We start from the raw sequence: 14,683 nt of genomic DNA, 5'->3' as shown, positions 1-14,683 counted from the left end.
AAAAGATGTGTTCTAATCATTTCATTTCTTTGACTTTTCTTTTTCACAAAAGAGTGCTTTTCCATACCTCGTCCTCTCATTTCACAGGAAATGTCTCCACACAATGATTGTATTTTCTATCATTTGGTCTGCCTTGATTGGGTTCAACCCAGGTGGGTGGCTTTTTCTTTCTTTCTTTCTTTTTTTTTTTTTTTTTTCAGAAGTTCAAATTGAGTACTGGCTTCTCTCACACAGAAACCACAAGTCTCAGTTTCTCCTATGTTGAGGCAGAATGATTCTCCCCATCTTATCAGCGGTTTTCTGACAAACTTACTATTTCCTGATCTTTCTGTTTCATAAACTTGACCATGTTAGTTGTCATTAACCCATTGAACTGGTCAAGGCCTACTAGTGTTACCTGTATCTGTCATGAAGTCATTTCTTCCAGAGGTCTGTTGTGTACAGGGACATTTTGAACAGATGAATGGAACTTTTTCTCTGTAATAGGGGCTCCTCTCTGTGGCCAGTGACATAAGACCCATGTGAGTTTCCATGGTTGGCCCAGATTCATTCCAACAGTGCCATCCATTATTGAGTACCAAATGCCTGATCCTAGAATTGATTCCAATTCAGTAGGAATAATATGATTGGGGTACCTGCTCCAAAATAACTTCTGCATAAGCCTTCTAAAATCTTTCTTTCCCGGAGGCATTTGGGAAAACTGTAAGACACTATGTAAGTGTGGGAGAACCCCTCCACACCAGACCAGATGTGACAACCTCAGTTCAGATCCTGGTTCTGCCACTTCCTAATTGTGTGACTTAAGACAGGTTGCTTAATCTCTCTGTGCCACAGCTTCTTCATGGACTGGTTATTCTCTGTCCTTTTGCCCCATACTGAGCCCCATGGTGACTGATACTTCAAGCCTATATCACTGAGATTCCCTTGATGTCAGGCTTCTAGTTGTTTCAGCCACAGGGAAATTGGAAGATGGAAGGGAACATTAGAGTGTTTGTTCCCTCAACACCTCATCGACCCCAAACTATTCACTTCACCTGCCATCTCACCCCAAGAGATGGCCACCAAGACCACACCACCTTGGTCACACCACCAAGGCTCTGGCCACATCTCTCCATGACTGCAGACGGTTTCTCAAAATAGCTCTTCCTAGAATAGCTCCTCATCAGGCCCTAGTTACACCATTTCCTCGCTCCCCTTTTCAGCCTGTGAGTGGGAACAGCTTCTGAAGGCAGCTAGTTTGCTGGGTGCTTCAATATCCCTGACTGATTCCCTCAAATCTGCCTACACATCTGCAAATAGTTTCTGCTTTCAATTCTCTTCAGAATTCCATCTGTGTGTGCCTCCTCTTTCTTGCTGGAGCCTTGACTAAGACCTCATAGGACTCTTGTAAGGATTAAATAAATTACAACATATTAAGTATTTAGATTCAATGCTATATGATTGGCTGTTGTTACCACTAAAGCTGCCTTGTCTTCCTTTCCAATCAGTCCTGGGAGCCACACCACCGAGGTTGCCAAAATAAGTAGGGGTCCTAGCTCTAGAAAGCCTCAGGCATCTGGAGGTCCTTCACCAACCCTCCAGGAGGACATTCGCACAGGCTTGGGTGGGAAAGCTTGAATAAACTTTGTTCAGCTACGGACGGGAAAATCAACAGGCTGGGGCAGGGGAGGAGTCAGAGGCGTATCAGAGGGTCTGAACACATTGACAGACAGAGGCTGAAGGACTCAGTAATTCTGGGAAGACTTGGGCTCCAGGAATTGAAAGAAGAGTCTTTGTTTGACAGGATACTCAGAGGGGATGGGCAGAGTGCAGAGGAGGATCAAATGCCTAAGACAAATTTCATCTACCTCACAATTTGGCCAACGGCCAGCTGTTTTCCAAGTTTCTGAAGACAGGTGGAGCTAAGTGTTTGGGACTAACAGGATCTTATCTAAAAGCGAGCCAGCTGGCAGAGTTCACACTCACATATTTATACTGGTGAAATCCAGTTCAGGCAGGAACCAAGACCATTCTTTATTAACAAGACTGAGGACATACATAGAGGATTAACAGGCTGTTTTCAGCGGTGGATGAGATACAGGCATTCAGGCCAGCCTGACAAGATTCAGAGTGAGCTCTACCCCTTTCTCACTGTGCAGGACTGGGCAAAGTCACTCAGGCTCTCTAAGCTGCAAATTTTTAGTTTGCAACACTGCTAATAACAGATCCTACCCTGAAAGTCATTAGGAGAACTAAATCAAGAAATTTAGAGGCAGTGTTTTACATAGCACCTGCCACATAGTCAGTGTTCAAAAATGTTTTCCTTCATAACCGTCATCATCATCATGATCTCTATCATGGTTCTTAACAGTCAACTGGTACAAATCTTGTAGCACAAGTTAATGAAAGAGTAACAGAGCTTATAAGGATCTCATGAAAGAAATGGAAAGTATTAAATCAACCAACTTACTTTTTCTCCTTTTGTCAAAATCACAGATGCACAGAATCCCGACCCAGGAAAGTTGCAATTGTTAGCTACACCTCAGGACGGATCTGCTCTTTAGCATAGTGATTTACAAGTCAGGTTCTAGAATCAGCCCAATCTGAGTTCAAGTCCCAGCTCTGAGAGTAAGAGATGTGGAGACCTTGAGGAAGTAAGAGCTGTTTGGCCTTTGGGTAAATTATTCTATCTCATTAAGCTTCAGTTTTCTCATGTGTAAAATAGAAGAAGTAATAGTTCCTACCACATAGAATAGTTCTGAATATTGATAGGATGCATGCAAGCCTCTCATTAGTTTACTTCCAATGGAAGAGAGTTGTGAGAGTACAAATGTTAAGTAGAAGACATCCCTAAGAACATTTGGGAGATTTTACAATAAAAAATTCTGCCATAATGGGGATTGACTAGAAAGGAGCATGAGGGTCATTTTGGGGGTGATGAAAATGTTAACTTCTTGTTTTGGGTGGTTGCTGAATGGGTGTATGGAATTGCCAAACTCACTGAATTGAATACTTAAGATCTGTTCATTTTATTGTATGAAAACTATACATCAATTAAAACAAAAAGAATAGTTATGAATTCTGCTCTGTGCGTTAGATTTTATCCCATTCAACTCTTTACGTGAAGCCAGGAAAATGTCATTGGTAACACTCAGAGAAGAGGTGAGGGGGATGCTATTGTCTACAATAGCACAGTTAAAGGCTCTTGGTCATGAAAGGTACTATTTCTGCACAAAGCTCATTTACTAGAAACCATTAGGGGCAATAGAAGATCCTGGTCATGAGTATTGTGCATCAGATCCGTGGGAATAGTGAATTTATGGCTTACCTTCACTGATCTTACTTGGGGCATATGTCTATTACGGTCGAGACAAATGGCCAGGTCAGAGTCACACCCTTTACCCAACAGGTGTTTGTTCATATTGCAAAAAGTTTTTTAACAGTGTCTATAGCCTTACTATTACAGGAGTAAGGCATGTATACCTGATGAAAGAAAGGATGAACACACGAATGGATGGATGAATGAAAGAACAAGCATTTATTGAGTGACTATCATGCATCATCTTGGTTATTTAGTGTAATTTAAATCTTACTAAAAACTTGTGAAGTAGAGTTATTATTCCACTTTACAAATGAGAAAAGCCATTCTTAGAAGTTGAAGCAATCGGGGCACCTGGGTGGCTCAGTCGGTTAAGCCTCTGACTTCGGTTCAGGTCATGATTTCACGGTTCATGAGTTTGAGCGCCATATCAGGCTCTGTGCTGACAGAGCCTGGAGCCTGCTTCAGATTCTGTGTCTCCCTCTCTCTCTGCCCCTCCCTTACTCCTGCTCTCTCTCTCTGTGTTTCTCAAAAATAAATAAACGTTTAAAAATTTTTTTTAAAAAAGGTAAAGCAATTAACCTAAGGTTCCAAGGTCAGATCATAGCAGATGGACCCCATGTAATCTAATTGTATCCTCAATAATTTCCATTTGTTACAAATAATATTTTTTCTTACGAGCGCCTATGTATTTTATTAGAGCTTATATGTATCAGTTAGCATACATCCAAACATTTAGTCTTTGTTTCAGAGGCTATTCCAGCTACCTCTGTTTAGGGAATTGATCAGTATGAGGTAGGATACCACTAATACTAAAGTATTAGTCAATGTTTCCCCCTAATATTTTCTCCACTTCTTCATTATTACCCTCTTTCAAACAGCAGATAGATTATTCTGAGTTCTGTTACCCCCGGGCAGAAGAGGTTAACAGCAGAGGAAAAATGAATTTCTTTTGGCTTTTAAGTCTTCAAACTTCAGGCCGCAAGGAGAATGGGAAAATATGCAGGGCATAAATAAGGTATATAAGTTTACTTGGTAATTTAGAGAATGAGTTCTCACCCAAGATTACACAAAGCTTTCCCAGGTGTGGTGAAAGGAGACATGCTAGAAAGAAGTCAGAGCATAGTGCTCATGTAGCCTCTGAACAGGGGCTGTCCCCTCCCCTTCTCCCCCACCCACTCAAGTGGGGGGAATTACTGAAGCTCCAGATGGGTTTGTGTGTTCTCAGATCAAAGGGAAAGAGCAAGAATGGCCTAAAAGAGAAACGACCATCAGGTGGGGCCAACAGATAGCTAAGAGGGAGTCCCTGTGGGAGCCGCAGGGGGTGGAGGTATTATGTTCCCCTTGTTGGGCATCACAGTGGATGCCAGCCAGCATGGGACAGATGATGGCCAGAGGCCAGCTTCAAACCCGACCGACATCCCCCATGCCCCACCTCTTGTCACTTGGAACATCCTCCAGAAATTAGAGGCAACTCTAGGAAGGGTGGTAGGAAATCCTCAGTTTAGCCCAATTTAGCAGAGATTAACTTCTGCTGCATTGGAGGAATGAGGGATTAAAACAGAAATTAGATTATAAAAAAAATAAATGTAGATTTCTGACACAGTGGAGTTTGCAGACTGGCATTCATTTTGCTACAGTTATAGATGTAATGCATACAGTCATACTTGAGATCGGCTGGAGAAGGGAACAGCACTTGAAGCCTGCAAAAAGAAATCTAGAGGAAGAAAAGAAATTCCTTTAAGACAAATGTTCCTTTCAACCTGACCCTGTATTTAATGCTACCATATTTATTGAAGTCATCGTATTAGTTTATATAGCCCCAAGTCTATCTTTGCCTGATAATTCCTGGACCTTCTTCCTCATAAGTTATGTGACCTTCTGCTTATACCCTTGGGAGTCTTTGATCACCTTAAACTTTTGTCCTGGAATTTGTTTATTTTGAAGCATAAGTTTTTAAGGGGAGAGTCCCTTATTGGTGAAATCCTTTGCAAAAATCCTTTGCAAAAAAACATGAGCTAGAATATTCCTTTCATAACTCTACACTCCACAGCAGCAATTTGTTCTTACATGATGCAATCTCTAGTTTCCATGCATCACTTGTCAGGGGATGACCCAAGGATGACCATCCAGATAAGGCAAAAAGTAATTGGGGGAAGGGAGGTGACCACCAAGATGAGTGCTTTGAAAAAAAAATTATCATTTGAACCTTTGGAGACTCAGTAGCTCAACCTGACAGCTGGGTGGGTGGGAAGCAAAGGACAAGAAACCTGTTTCAAGGTTAGTTCAATGGTCTAGGAAATAGGTATGGCGTTTTGGACTAAGATGGTAATGTTGACATACTTGATTCAGGAATATATTATATTTTGAAAGTAGAACCAGTAGGATTTGGATGTAGGGATACAGAAAAGGGCCAGATTTGATTCCTGTGGAAGAAGCCATGCTTACCTGGAACTTCACATGACTGGACAAATGTGCCTGAAGGTAAGTTTAAAAACTGAAACCAGGGCGCCTGGGTGGCGCAGTCGGTTAAGCATCCGACTTCAGCCAGGTCACGATCTCGCGGTCCGTGGGTTCGAGCCCCGCGTCAGGCTCTGGGCTGATGGCTCGGAGCCTGGAGCCTGTTTCCGATTCTGTGTCTCCCTCTCTCTCTGCCCCTCCCCCGTTCATGCTCTGTCTCTCTCTGTCCCAAAAAATAAATAAAAAACATTGAAAAAAAAAATTTAAAAAAAAAAAAAAAAAAAAAACTGAAACCAGCCAACTAGAAACCAAACAGAAAAAAAAAAAAAAGGAATCGGGAATGAATACCTTTTTAACTTAGTGAAAATTGAACCTGTCATGGAATCAACAACAACCATAAAAATCTTGAAGTGCCTAGCTGGCTCAGTCAGTAGAGCTTGCAACTCTTGATCTTGGGATCGTGGGTTCAAGCCCCATTTTGGGGGGTAGAGTTTACTTTAAAAAAAAAATAAAAGTCTAACAAGCTATTTAAACTACCAATAAAAATCCGCATGAAGTTTCATCTTGTTCAAAGGTTACGTGCAAAACCAAGGTCCCCAAATTAATGCTGAACAGCCAGTTGGTTTTCCTACTTAACAAGGAGACTTCAAAATGCAATCACCTGGGGTTCCTGAGCGGCTCAGTCAGCTAAGCATCCAACTCTTGATTTTGGCTCAGGTCATGATTTCACGGTTCTTGAGACTGAGCCCCATGTCAAGCTCTGCACTGACAGGGTGGAGCCTGCTCGGGATTCTCTCTCCCCTCTCTCTCTGCCCCTAACCTAGCTCACACTGTCTCTTTCAAAACAAATAAATAAATTTAAAAAAAAGAAAACAAAACTACAATCACCTGACTACCATACGCTACACCCCCCTGCTGGTAAGTAGGAAAATTACCTCTGGGTAAATGTATGCTAAGTGATGGGTGCTAATTTTGCCCTAAGCAAAATGTATGAGATAGGCTGAGTATGTCCTTTTATGTAATATCCCTCCTTTCCTTGATGCCTAACTCACTTCCACTCACATCGACTATCACCAGCACCCAGAGTTTGCACACAACATCCCATATACAGTCTGTATCCTAAGAAATAACATTTCATTTTCCTAGGACTCATGAAAACCCTCTTTTATGTCCCGTTTGTTAAGACAACTTAACCTTGTGACCTGACAGTGTGAAGCAAAGGGCCAGGTACTTGAAACTTAGGTCTCTCAATAATGTGATGATTTTAACTAAATACAGACTTTTTTTCTCAGTAAGAGAAATTAAGTGTCAAAATTTTAGATAGGACTAGTGATGAGAAAGGCACACAGAGCAGAAGAATATGGTAGAAGATATGAAAAAGTAAAGATTTCTCATCATACCAGGCTATCCTGGCAAGCATTGTGCTCACAATATTCCTTAACTAGGCTTTCCCACTCCCCCACCTCCCTTCACCTGCTTCCCCTCTGGAGAATGGTGGTTGCCCTGATCTCCTGCTCCAAGAAAACAATGCATGGCGAGTGGGCCAGATGGCCAGGGCCCAAGAGAAAATATGGCAACCTTGCTTTTCCAGGAAAGTGCAGAAGAAAGCTTGTAAGCCTGGAGTCAGGTTTTCACTATAAACAATAGAGGAAAGGTCAAAGATTATTTCCAACCACAGTCACCAGGGAGACAGTCGCCAAAATACTTAACTATCAAACTCTGGTTTTATGCCCAGAGCTCAAGCAGAGAGAACACAGGGAAGTCCAGGTACTGGCAAGCAGCAAGAACCCAATACAAGGTGCGTGTAGGGGGGCCTCTGGTGCCATAAGCCAGCACTCAGGGTTGGCTTCTGAAGGAGATAAAATGGTCTTAATGCTCCAGCAAGACTGCTAAGCTTTACCTAACTATTATCCCTAAGAAAACTCCCAACATTCTTGAGTGCTAAGGAGCCTGTGTATTGATGGGCTTTTTAGTCTGTAGTGTATATTTCCTTACATGGCTGTATTATAAAGGGGGGTGCTCAGAGCTCACATCCAAGATGGAAAGTATTCTTTTTTTGAATCAAAACTTTATTTTTAAAACAGCTTTAGGTTTGCAGCAAAATTGAGAGGGAGGTACAGATTTCACATATACTTCCGGCACCTACACATGCATAGTGTGCCCCATCACAACAGCCCCCCACCTCAGAGCAATGCATTCATTATATGGATGAGCCAATATTGACACATCATAGTCACCCAAAGTCCCTCATTTACGTTAGGGTTCACTGTTGGTGTTGCATATTCTCTGGGTTTGGACAAATGTATAATGACATGTGTTCAGATTACATGTGTTCAGCATTATGATATCATACAGGGTTATTTTCATCGCCTTAAAAATATTCTTTACATAAGGAATTAATTTTAAAAATAAGACTTTTGTGAACATGGAAATATACTAAAATTTGATTCCTTAGTTCCAAACTAAAAGTTTTCTTTACTTCCTTTTCCCACTTTATGTCAGACAAATGTACCAATGTTTCATGTATTGAGTGGCCTCCCTTGATATTAACATATTTAAGACTTCTCTGAAAGGTCAAAAAGGGTCAAGTGATTATAGTATTTTCATCATCACATCATTCCTTGCTCCCTTTCCCACCCCACCCTCCCCCACCATCCATGTCTCTTTTATGTTAGGGAGACAATTTCCAGTGTGCCATTTTATATGCTCTGTTGTGACATGTATTACAATTCGGGCTGAAAAGCTCAATGTGAAACCAACAAAGTGGACATAGAGACACTTTAGATAGCAGTTTCTACCTCTCCTATGCAGGCCCTCATTAAACTGTAATAATGGAATTGTCTTTTTTCATCTGTCCCCCACCAGAGGACGACGGTGAACTGTCCCTACGGATGGCACAGATGGGATTGTTTTGCTCACTCTCGCATCCGTGGCAACAATGCCAGACCACAGTGGGAACTCAGTCAGTGAATAAGCTGCTACTTGAGATTTTGTCTTTGAGCATAGTTGACACACAATGTAACATTAGTTTCAGGTATACTACATAGTGATTGCACAAGTTTAGACTTCATGCTAAGCTCACCACAAGGGTGGCTACCCTCTAGCCAATACATTGTTATTACAATATCATTGACTATACTCCTTATACGGTGCCTCTTATTCCTATGACTTAATCATTCCACAACCTGAAGCCTGTATCTCCCATTCCCCTTCACCCATTTGCTGCTTGTGAGATTTTTATACCGGCACTCTGAACGGCGCGAGTGGTCTCTCTGACCAGCATTCTAGATTTCCTGATCAGGACCTGGGGGAGGCAGGGTGCCATCACTGGCCATGAGCTACCCTCCCTATAGTGAGGAGGCCACATTCAGCTACTGCTTTGTCAGAGATAATGGAAATTTCCTTTAGCAGCCTGCAGTAAATCAAAGACATGAAACATTTTTAAGCTGGAAGAAATCATGATCTACATTGGCTACATAAAGCATCAGCTGAGTATAGGGCTTCCTTCTTTTAATTCCTTTGGTCAAGGAACTCTTACTACAGCAGGTTTCATTGTGTTGCATGGAGGGAGAAACAGGATACAGTCCTCTATCTTTTTCTAGGACACAGTGTTTACCATCTTGCTATTGGCATTAAGAGTAGTTTATTCACAGACTTTCCTAAGTGAACTATTTTCTAGAAATATTCTCAGAAAACAATACCTGTTTCTGACTACAGGGTAACTGATCAAGTCAAAAGGGAAAAAAAGAAGGCCAAGAGAAATGTTTTCTCTGGGGGTCAGCACAGCACAGCTGGTTACATCCATCAGTGGGACTTTATGCCTTCCTTTCTATCCAATATCAGGTAGGAACCACTCCCAGAGTAGATCTTGCACTGAAGTCAACACAACGTGTTTATTAACATTAAGTTACTATGAGGAATTTCATCCAAGTCTCTTTTAAAACTCACATTTCACATTTCAAAGTCAATGGTTATAGACCTTAAGGATAGTGAATCCTGAAAGCTGGCGAGTGTCATATTCTATGTGCCATGGAGGTCACAGAGTTAGAGCCACAGTCTCTTTTACCTGGTGATAAATTCTCAGTTATTCATTCTGCAAAACTTGGTCCAAATTGTGTGGCTTTTTTGTCATTTGGCTCCTCGTCTTAAAAAAGAAATGCTACTGACAAAAATAAATTGCATCAACTTGGAATTTTATAAGACTATTCCATATCCAGACTATCACATATGGCAGATTAGATGCTGTAAATGACTCTCCCAATAAAATAAATAAAATGTTGGATAAAAATATCTTTTAAAACTCCTGAGATGCAGGAAAGTAAGAAATATTCAGACCTTTAAACCAAGTCAAAGCACTCTCTGACAGCAAGTAACAGACTGACTCTCCCTGGGACCTCCAGCCTGAATTCATATTGTCACTGTGATCCAAAAATACAAAAAACAAAACAAAACAAAACAAAACAAAACAAAAAAACAAAGTTAAGCAAAAAATGTTATTCATACTGGTGATATTGTTCCTTAGATGTCTAGCAAAAGAAAATAAAATCCAGGCCTCAAAAATTTGCATAGATAAATATCCAAGGAAAAGGAATAACTCAGTTGAATATTGCAAAATATAAGGAAGCAAGGTGCCATGAATAAGAGATGGCAGAAACAACAGGGAAAAAAGATCCCAAAAGTCTTCTGATGTTGGAACTATCAGGCACAGAATATAAAATAACTATATCTAATATGTTTAAAGGAATAGAAGTGAAGACTCAAAATATGAGGAAAGAACATGAGACTCTAGAGATGCACGAAAAGATTTTTAAAGGAAGCAAATAAAATTTCTAGAAGTCAAAAATTGAATTGATAAAAAGATCAAAAGAGAGGCACCTGGATGGCTCAGTTGGCTGAGCATGTGACTCTTGATTTCAGCTCAGGTCATGATCCCAGGGCCATGGGATTCAGCCCCGCATGGGTCTCTGAGCTGAGCATGGAGCCTGCTTGGGATTCTCTCTCTCTCTCTCTCTCTCTCTCTCTCTCTCTCTCTCTCTCTCTTTCTCTCTTTCTCTCTTTCTCTCTCTCTCTCGTTCTCTCTAACTTCACAGAATTGTTAAAAGACACAGGTCTGGTAAAAATAAACCAAACTAAAAAGCAAAATGAGAGGGAAAAAAGTCTGTACCTAGTTACAGCTGCAAACATCAAAAGATAAAAAGACATGCAGAAAGAAGACACATTACCCACAATGGAATAATAATTACTCACAATGAAATACCAATTAGGCCAACACCCGACTTTTCAACAGCAATGATGGAGGCCAGAAAATAGTGGAATAATATCTTTGATAGGCTTTGATAAAACAGCTGTCAATCTATTAGTCTATACCCTTGAAGAACTAGGGAGAATTAAAATACATTTTCAGACAAATAAAAACTGAAACACTTTGCTACCAAAAGAACTCACTGAAGGAGTTTCAGAGGAAGGACTCAGTTGCAAAAGAAATGGTGCTCAAAGACATCAGGACATCAGTGACTGTTTGTAATAACTGATAACATTGGTCGTAATGTAATAAAAGTCAGTGGTAATAATTGGCCTCAAACACTGTGATAGTAACTTATAAATAGTGAGGGGTGGTCAGAATTAAAACATTCTAAGGGCTTTGCATTTTTTTAAAGTAAAAATACTGAATAACTAAAGTCTGACAACTATTCCATTAAAATAGTCGGAATAACCACAAAAATAAAAAACAGAGTATATTTAAAAAAAAACAGAGTATATTACTTTTGAGTTAGTATACGTGAAAAAAATCAAATAAGAGGAAAGGAAAACTGCATGAATTTGAAAGGCAACAATATGAGGAGGGGAGGCAGAAAAGGTCACACAAAGAGCTATAATCCGAATATTTCAATAACCACAATAAATGAAAATGTATTGATTTTTTCCATTAAAAGAAGGCAAATGTCAGACTAGATTTTTAAAAATCCATGGGGCGCCTGGGTGGCGCAGTCGGTTAAGCGTCCGACTTCAGCCAGGTCACGATCTCGCGGTCCGTGAGTTCGAGCCCCGCGTCAGGCTCTGGGCTGATGGCTCAGAGCCTGGAGCCTGTTTCCGATTCTGTGTCTCCCTCTCTCTCTGCCCCTCCCCCGTTCATGCTCTGTCTCTCTCTGTCCCAAAAAAATAAATAAACGTTGAAAAAAAATTTTTTAAAAATCCAGCTATCTAGGGGCACCTGGCTGACTCAGGAGAGCATGCGACTCTTGATCTCAGGGTGGTGAGCTCAAACCTGGTGTGGTGCCTACCTTAAAAAAATAAAAATAAAACTTCAGCTGCTTAAAGCTGGTACTCCAAAAATGTAAGAATGCAGAAAGTTTGAGAATCAATGGAAACCAAACTGATAATCAATGAAATAAATCATTCACTGTCTCGTCTCCGAATTTTCTAGTTTTGAAATTAAGCTAAAAAGAAATGACCCCCACAGTCACCATAAATAAACAGTTACTAGGCAATGCTGCACGCAGGTATGTGCTGCTGAGGCACTCAGGGAAGAAAAAGAAGCAAACTCTAAACTTTAGAAGTTCAAAACATCGGGGCGCCTGGGTGGCGCAGTCGGTTAAGCGTCCGACTTCAGCCAGGTCACGATCTCGCGGTCCGTGAGTTCGAGCCCCACGTCGGGCTCTGGGCTGATGGCTCGGAGCCTGGAGCCTGTTTCCGATTCTGTGTCTCCCTCTCTCTCTGCCCCTCCCCCGTTCATGCTCTGTCTCTCTCTGTCCCAAAAATAAATAAAAACCGTTGAAAAAAAAAATTAAAAAAAAAAAAAGAAGTTCAAAACATCATGAATTCTCTAGCCATAGATTTTGTAATGGCATGGTTTTTATATCTTGCATAGAAAGTGTCCTTTTCTTTTGGAAAAAGTACCTTAAGATCAAGATTTTGAAAGTATGGGATCATCTTCTATTGTTTACTTCTATTTTTTTTTAATTTTTTTAATATTAAAAAAAATTTTAATGTTTATTTATTTTTGAGAGATAGAGCACGAGTGAGGGAGGGGCAGAGAAGAGGGAGACACAGAATCTGAAGCTCCAGGCTCTGAGCTGTCAGCACAGAGCCTGATGTGGGGCTTGAACTCATGAACTGTGAGATCATGACCTGAGCCAAAGTTGGATGTTTAACCGACTGAGCCACCCAGGTGACCCTATTGGTTACTTCTTTGATCATCTTGTTCACCAAAAAGAATACAGAATCTTAAACTCTGGCAACACCTACCCTTCTTAAATTATAATTGCTATCACTTGTTTCAGAAAATAGAGGTGGGGGGGAGAAAACCCACCGAAGTTCCTACATATTTAAATGGACAGTAGCTTTGTAAGTGACCCAATTGCATATTTATAAGCTATCCACTAATCTGTTTCAAGATTTCTTGATATAATTTTTTTTAATATGTATTTATTTCTGAGACACAGAGAGACAGAGCATGAGTTGGGGAGGGGTAGAGAAAGAGGGAGACAAAGAATCCAAAGCAGGCTCCAGACTCTGAGCTGTCAGCACAGAGCCTGACCCAGGGCTCGAACTCACGGACCGTGAGATCATAACCTGAGCCAAAGTCAGTCGCTCAACCAACTGAGCCACCCAGGCGCCCCATTTCAGGATTTCTTTAAGAGTGTGTGTGATAAAATGGAATTTGAAGTGTTCCATCTCTTCAACCCTCTCGAGTCACTGAAGTGCTTCCCTCTTGAGACCCAAGTAAGCAAGAGTAGTTACTTCTGTTAATGCTCTTAAGATTGCCACAAAGGAGAACAATTCACTCTAGTAATGTTCATGACACCTCTAACTCATGAAATGCAAGACCTGAAAGGGACCATAGGGAGTTTTGAGTCTGACCCTTCTTCACTTAACAACTGAAAATCTGAAACCCGGAGAAATGAAATGATTTTCCCTAGGTGTCCCGCTGGTTAATTGCATTAGGGACAAGAACCCAGATCTAACTCCCTCCAATTTGAAAACATTCTACCACTTTCCATTTACCATTCTTTGGGTAAAACCTAATTTTTTAAAAGTTTTGAATCTGGTATATTTAACACACAGTGTTATGTTTGTTTCAGGTGTACAATATAGTGATTTGACAATTGCATACATCACCCGGTGCTCATCAAGTGCATGCCTTAATCCCCATCACCAATTTCACCCATCCCCCCACCCCCTCCCCTCTGGTAACCATCAGTTTGTTCTCTGTAGTTAAGAGTCTGTTTCTTGGACGGGGCGCCTGGGTGGCTCAGTCGGTTAAGTGTCCGACTTTGGCTCAGGTCATGATCTCACAGTTCGTGGCTTCGAGCCCTGCGTTAGGCTCTGTGCTGACAGCTCAGAGCCTGGAGCCTGTTTCAGATTCTGTGTCTCCCTCTCTCGCTGCCCCTCCCCCGTTCACACTCTGTCTCTGTCTCAAGAATAAATAAACATTAAAAAAATAAAAGAGTCTATTTCTTGGTTTGTCTCTCTCTCTCTCTCCCTTTGCTCATTTGTTTTGTTTCTTAAACTCCACATCTGAATGAAATCATATGGTATTTGTCTTTCTCTGACTGACCTATTCTGTATTACAATTTTAAATACCTAACGAGAAGAGTACAAACTGTTGACTGGAGGGAGATTTCTATTTCCCAGACTCATCAGAATGATGGATTCTAACTTTCTTGGGTCATTATCTCCAAGATGCTACAGTGAAGCAAATGGCAATTTGTCCAGATCCACATTCCCTTTCATTCCTTCCTGGCACCATCATTGTATTCACAGGGAGTTCAAAGACGAACCTCAGAGCCCCAGCAGACAGGGGGAAAGGGCAGGGGTGGCTAATTTTCCAAAGGCAGCTTCAAACATGTTGCTAGTACTTTATTACATTCTTTCCCTAGTAATCATCTTACTGAAATGGTATTTTTATATTTAGACAAGATGAAA

At 41.0% G+C, this 14,683-nt stretch overlaps 1 long non-coding RNA gene across 6 annotated transcripts in view; it reads left to right on the top strand.

The window, feature by feature from the left end:
- LOC121038799 (uncharacterized) overlaps positions 1-14,683 on the top strand; it is a 67,361-nt gene that overhangs the window by 35,556 nt on the left and 17,122 nt on the right. The window lies entirely within an intron of this gene.

Source organism: Herpailurus yagouaroundi, unplaced genomic scaffold (genome assembly GCF_014898765.1).
Source record: "Herpailurus yagouaroundi ecotype Mexico unplaced genomic scaffold, PumYag 166, whole genome shotgun sequence".
NCBI classification, from domain to species: Eukaryota; Metazoa; Chordata; class Mammalia; order Carnivora; family Felidae; genus Herpailurus; species Herpailurus yagouaroundi.
Note: the sequence above shows the minus strand (reverse complement) of the source record. Positions and strands in the feature narration are given on the sequence as shown.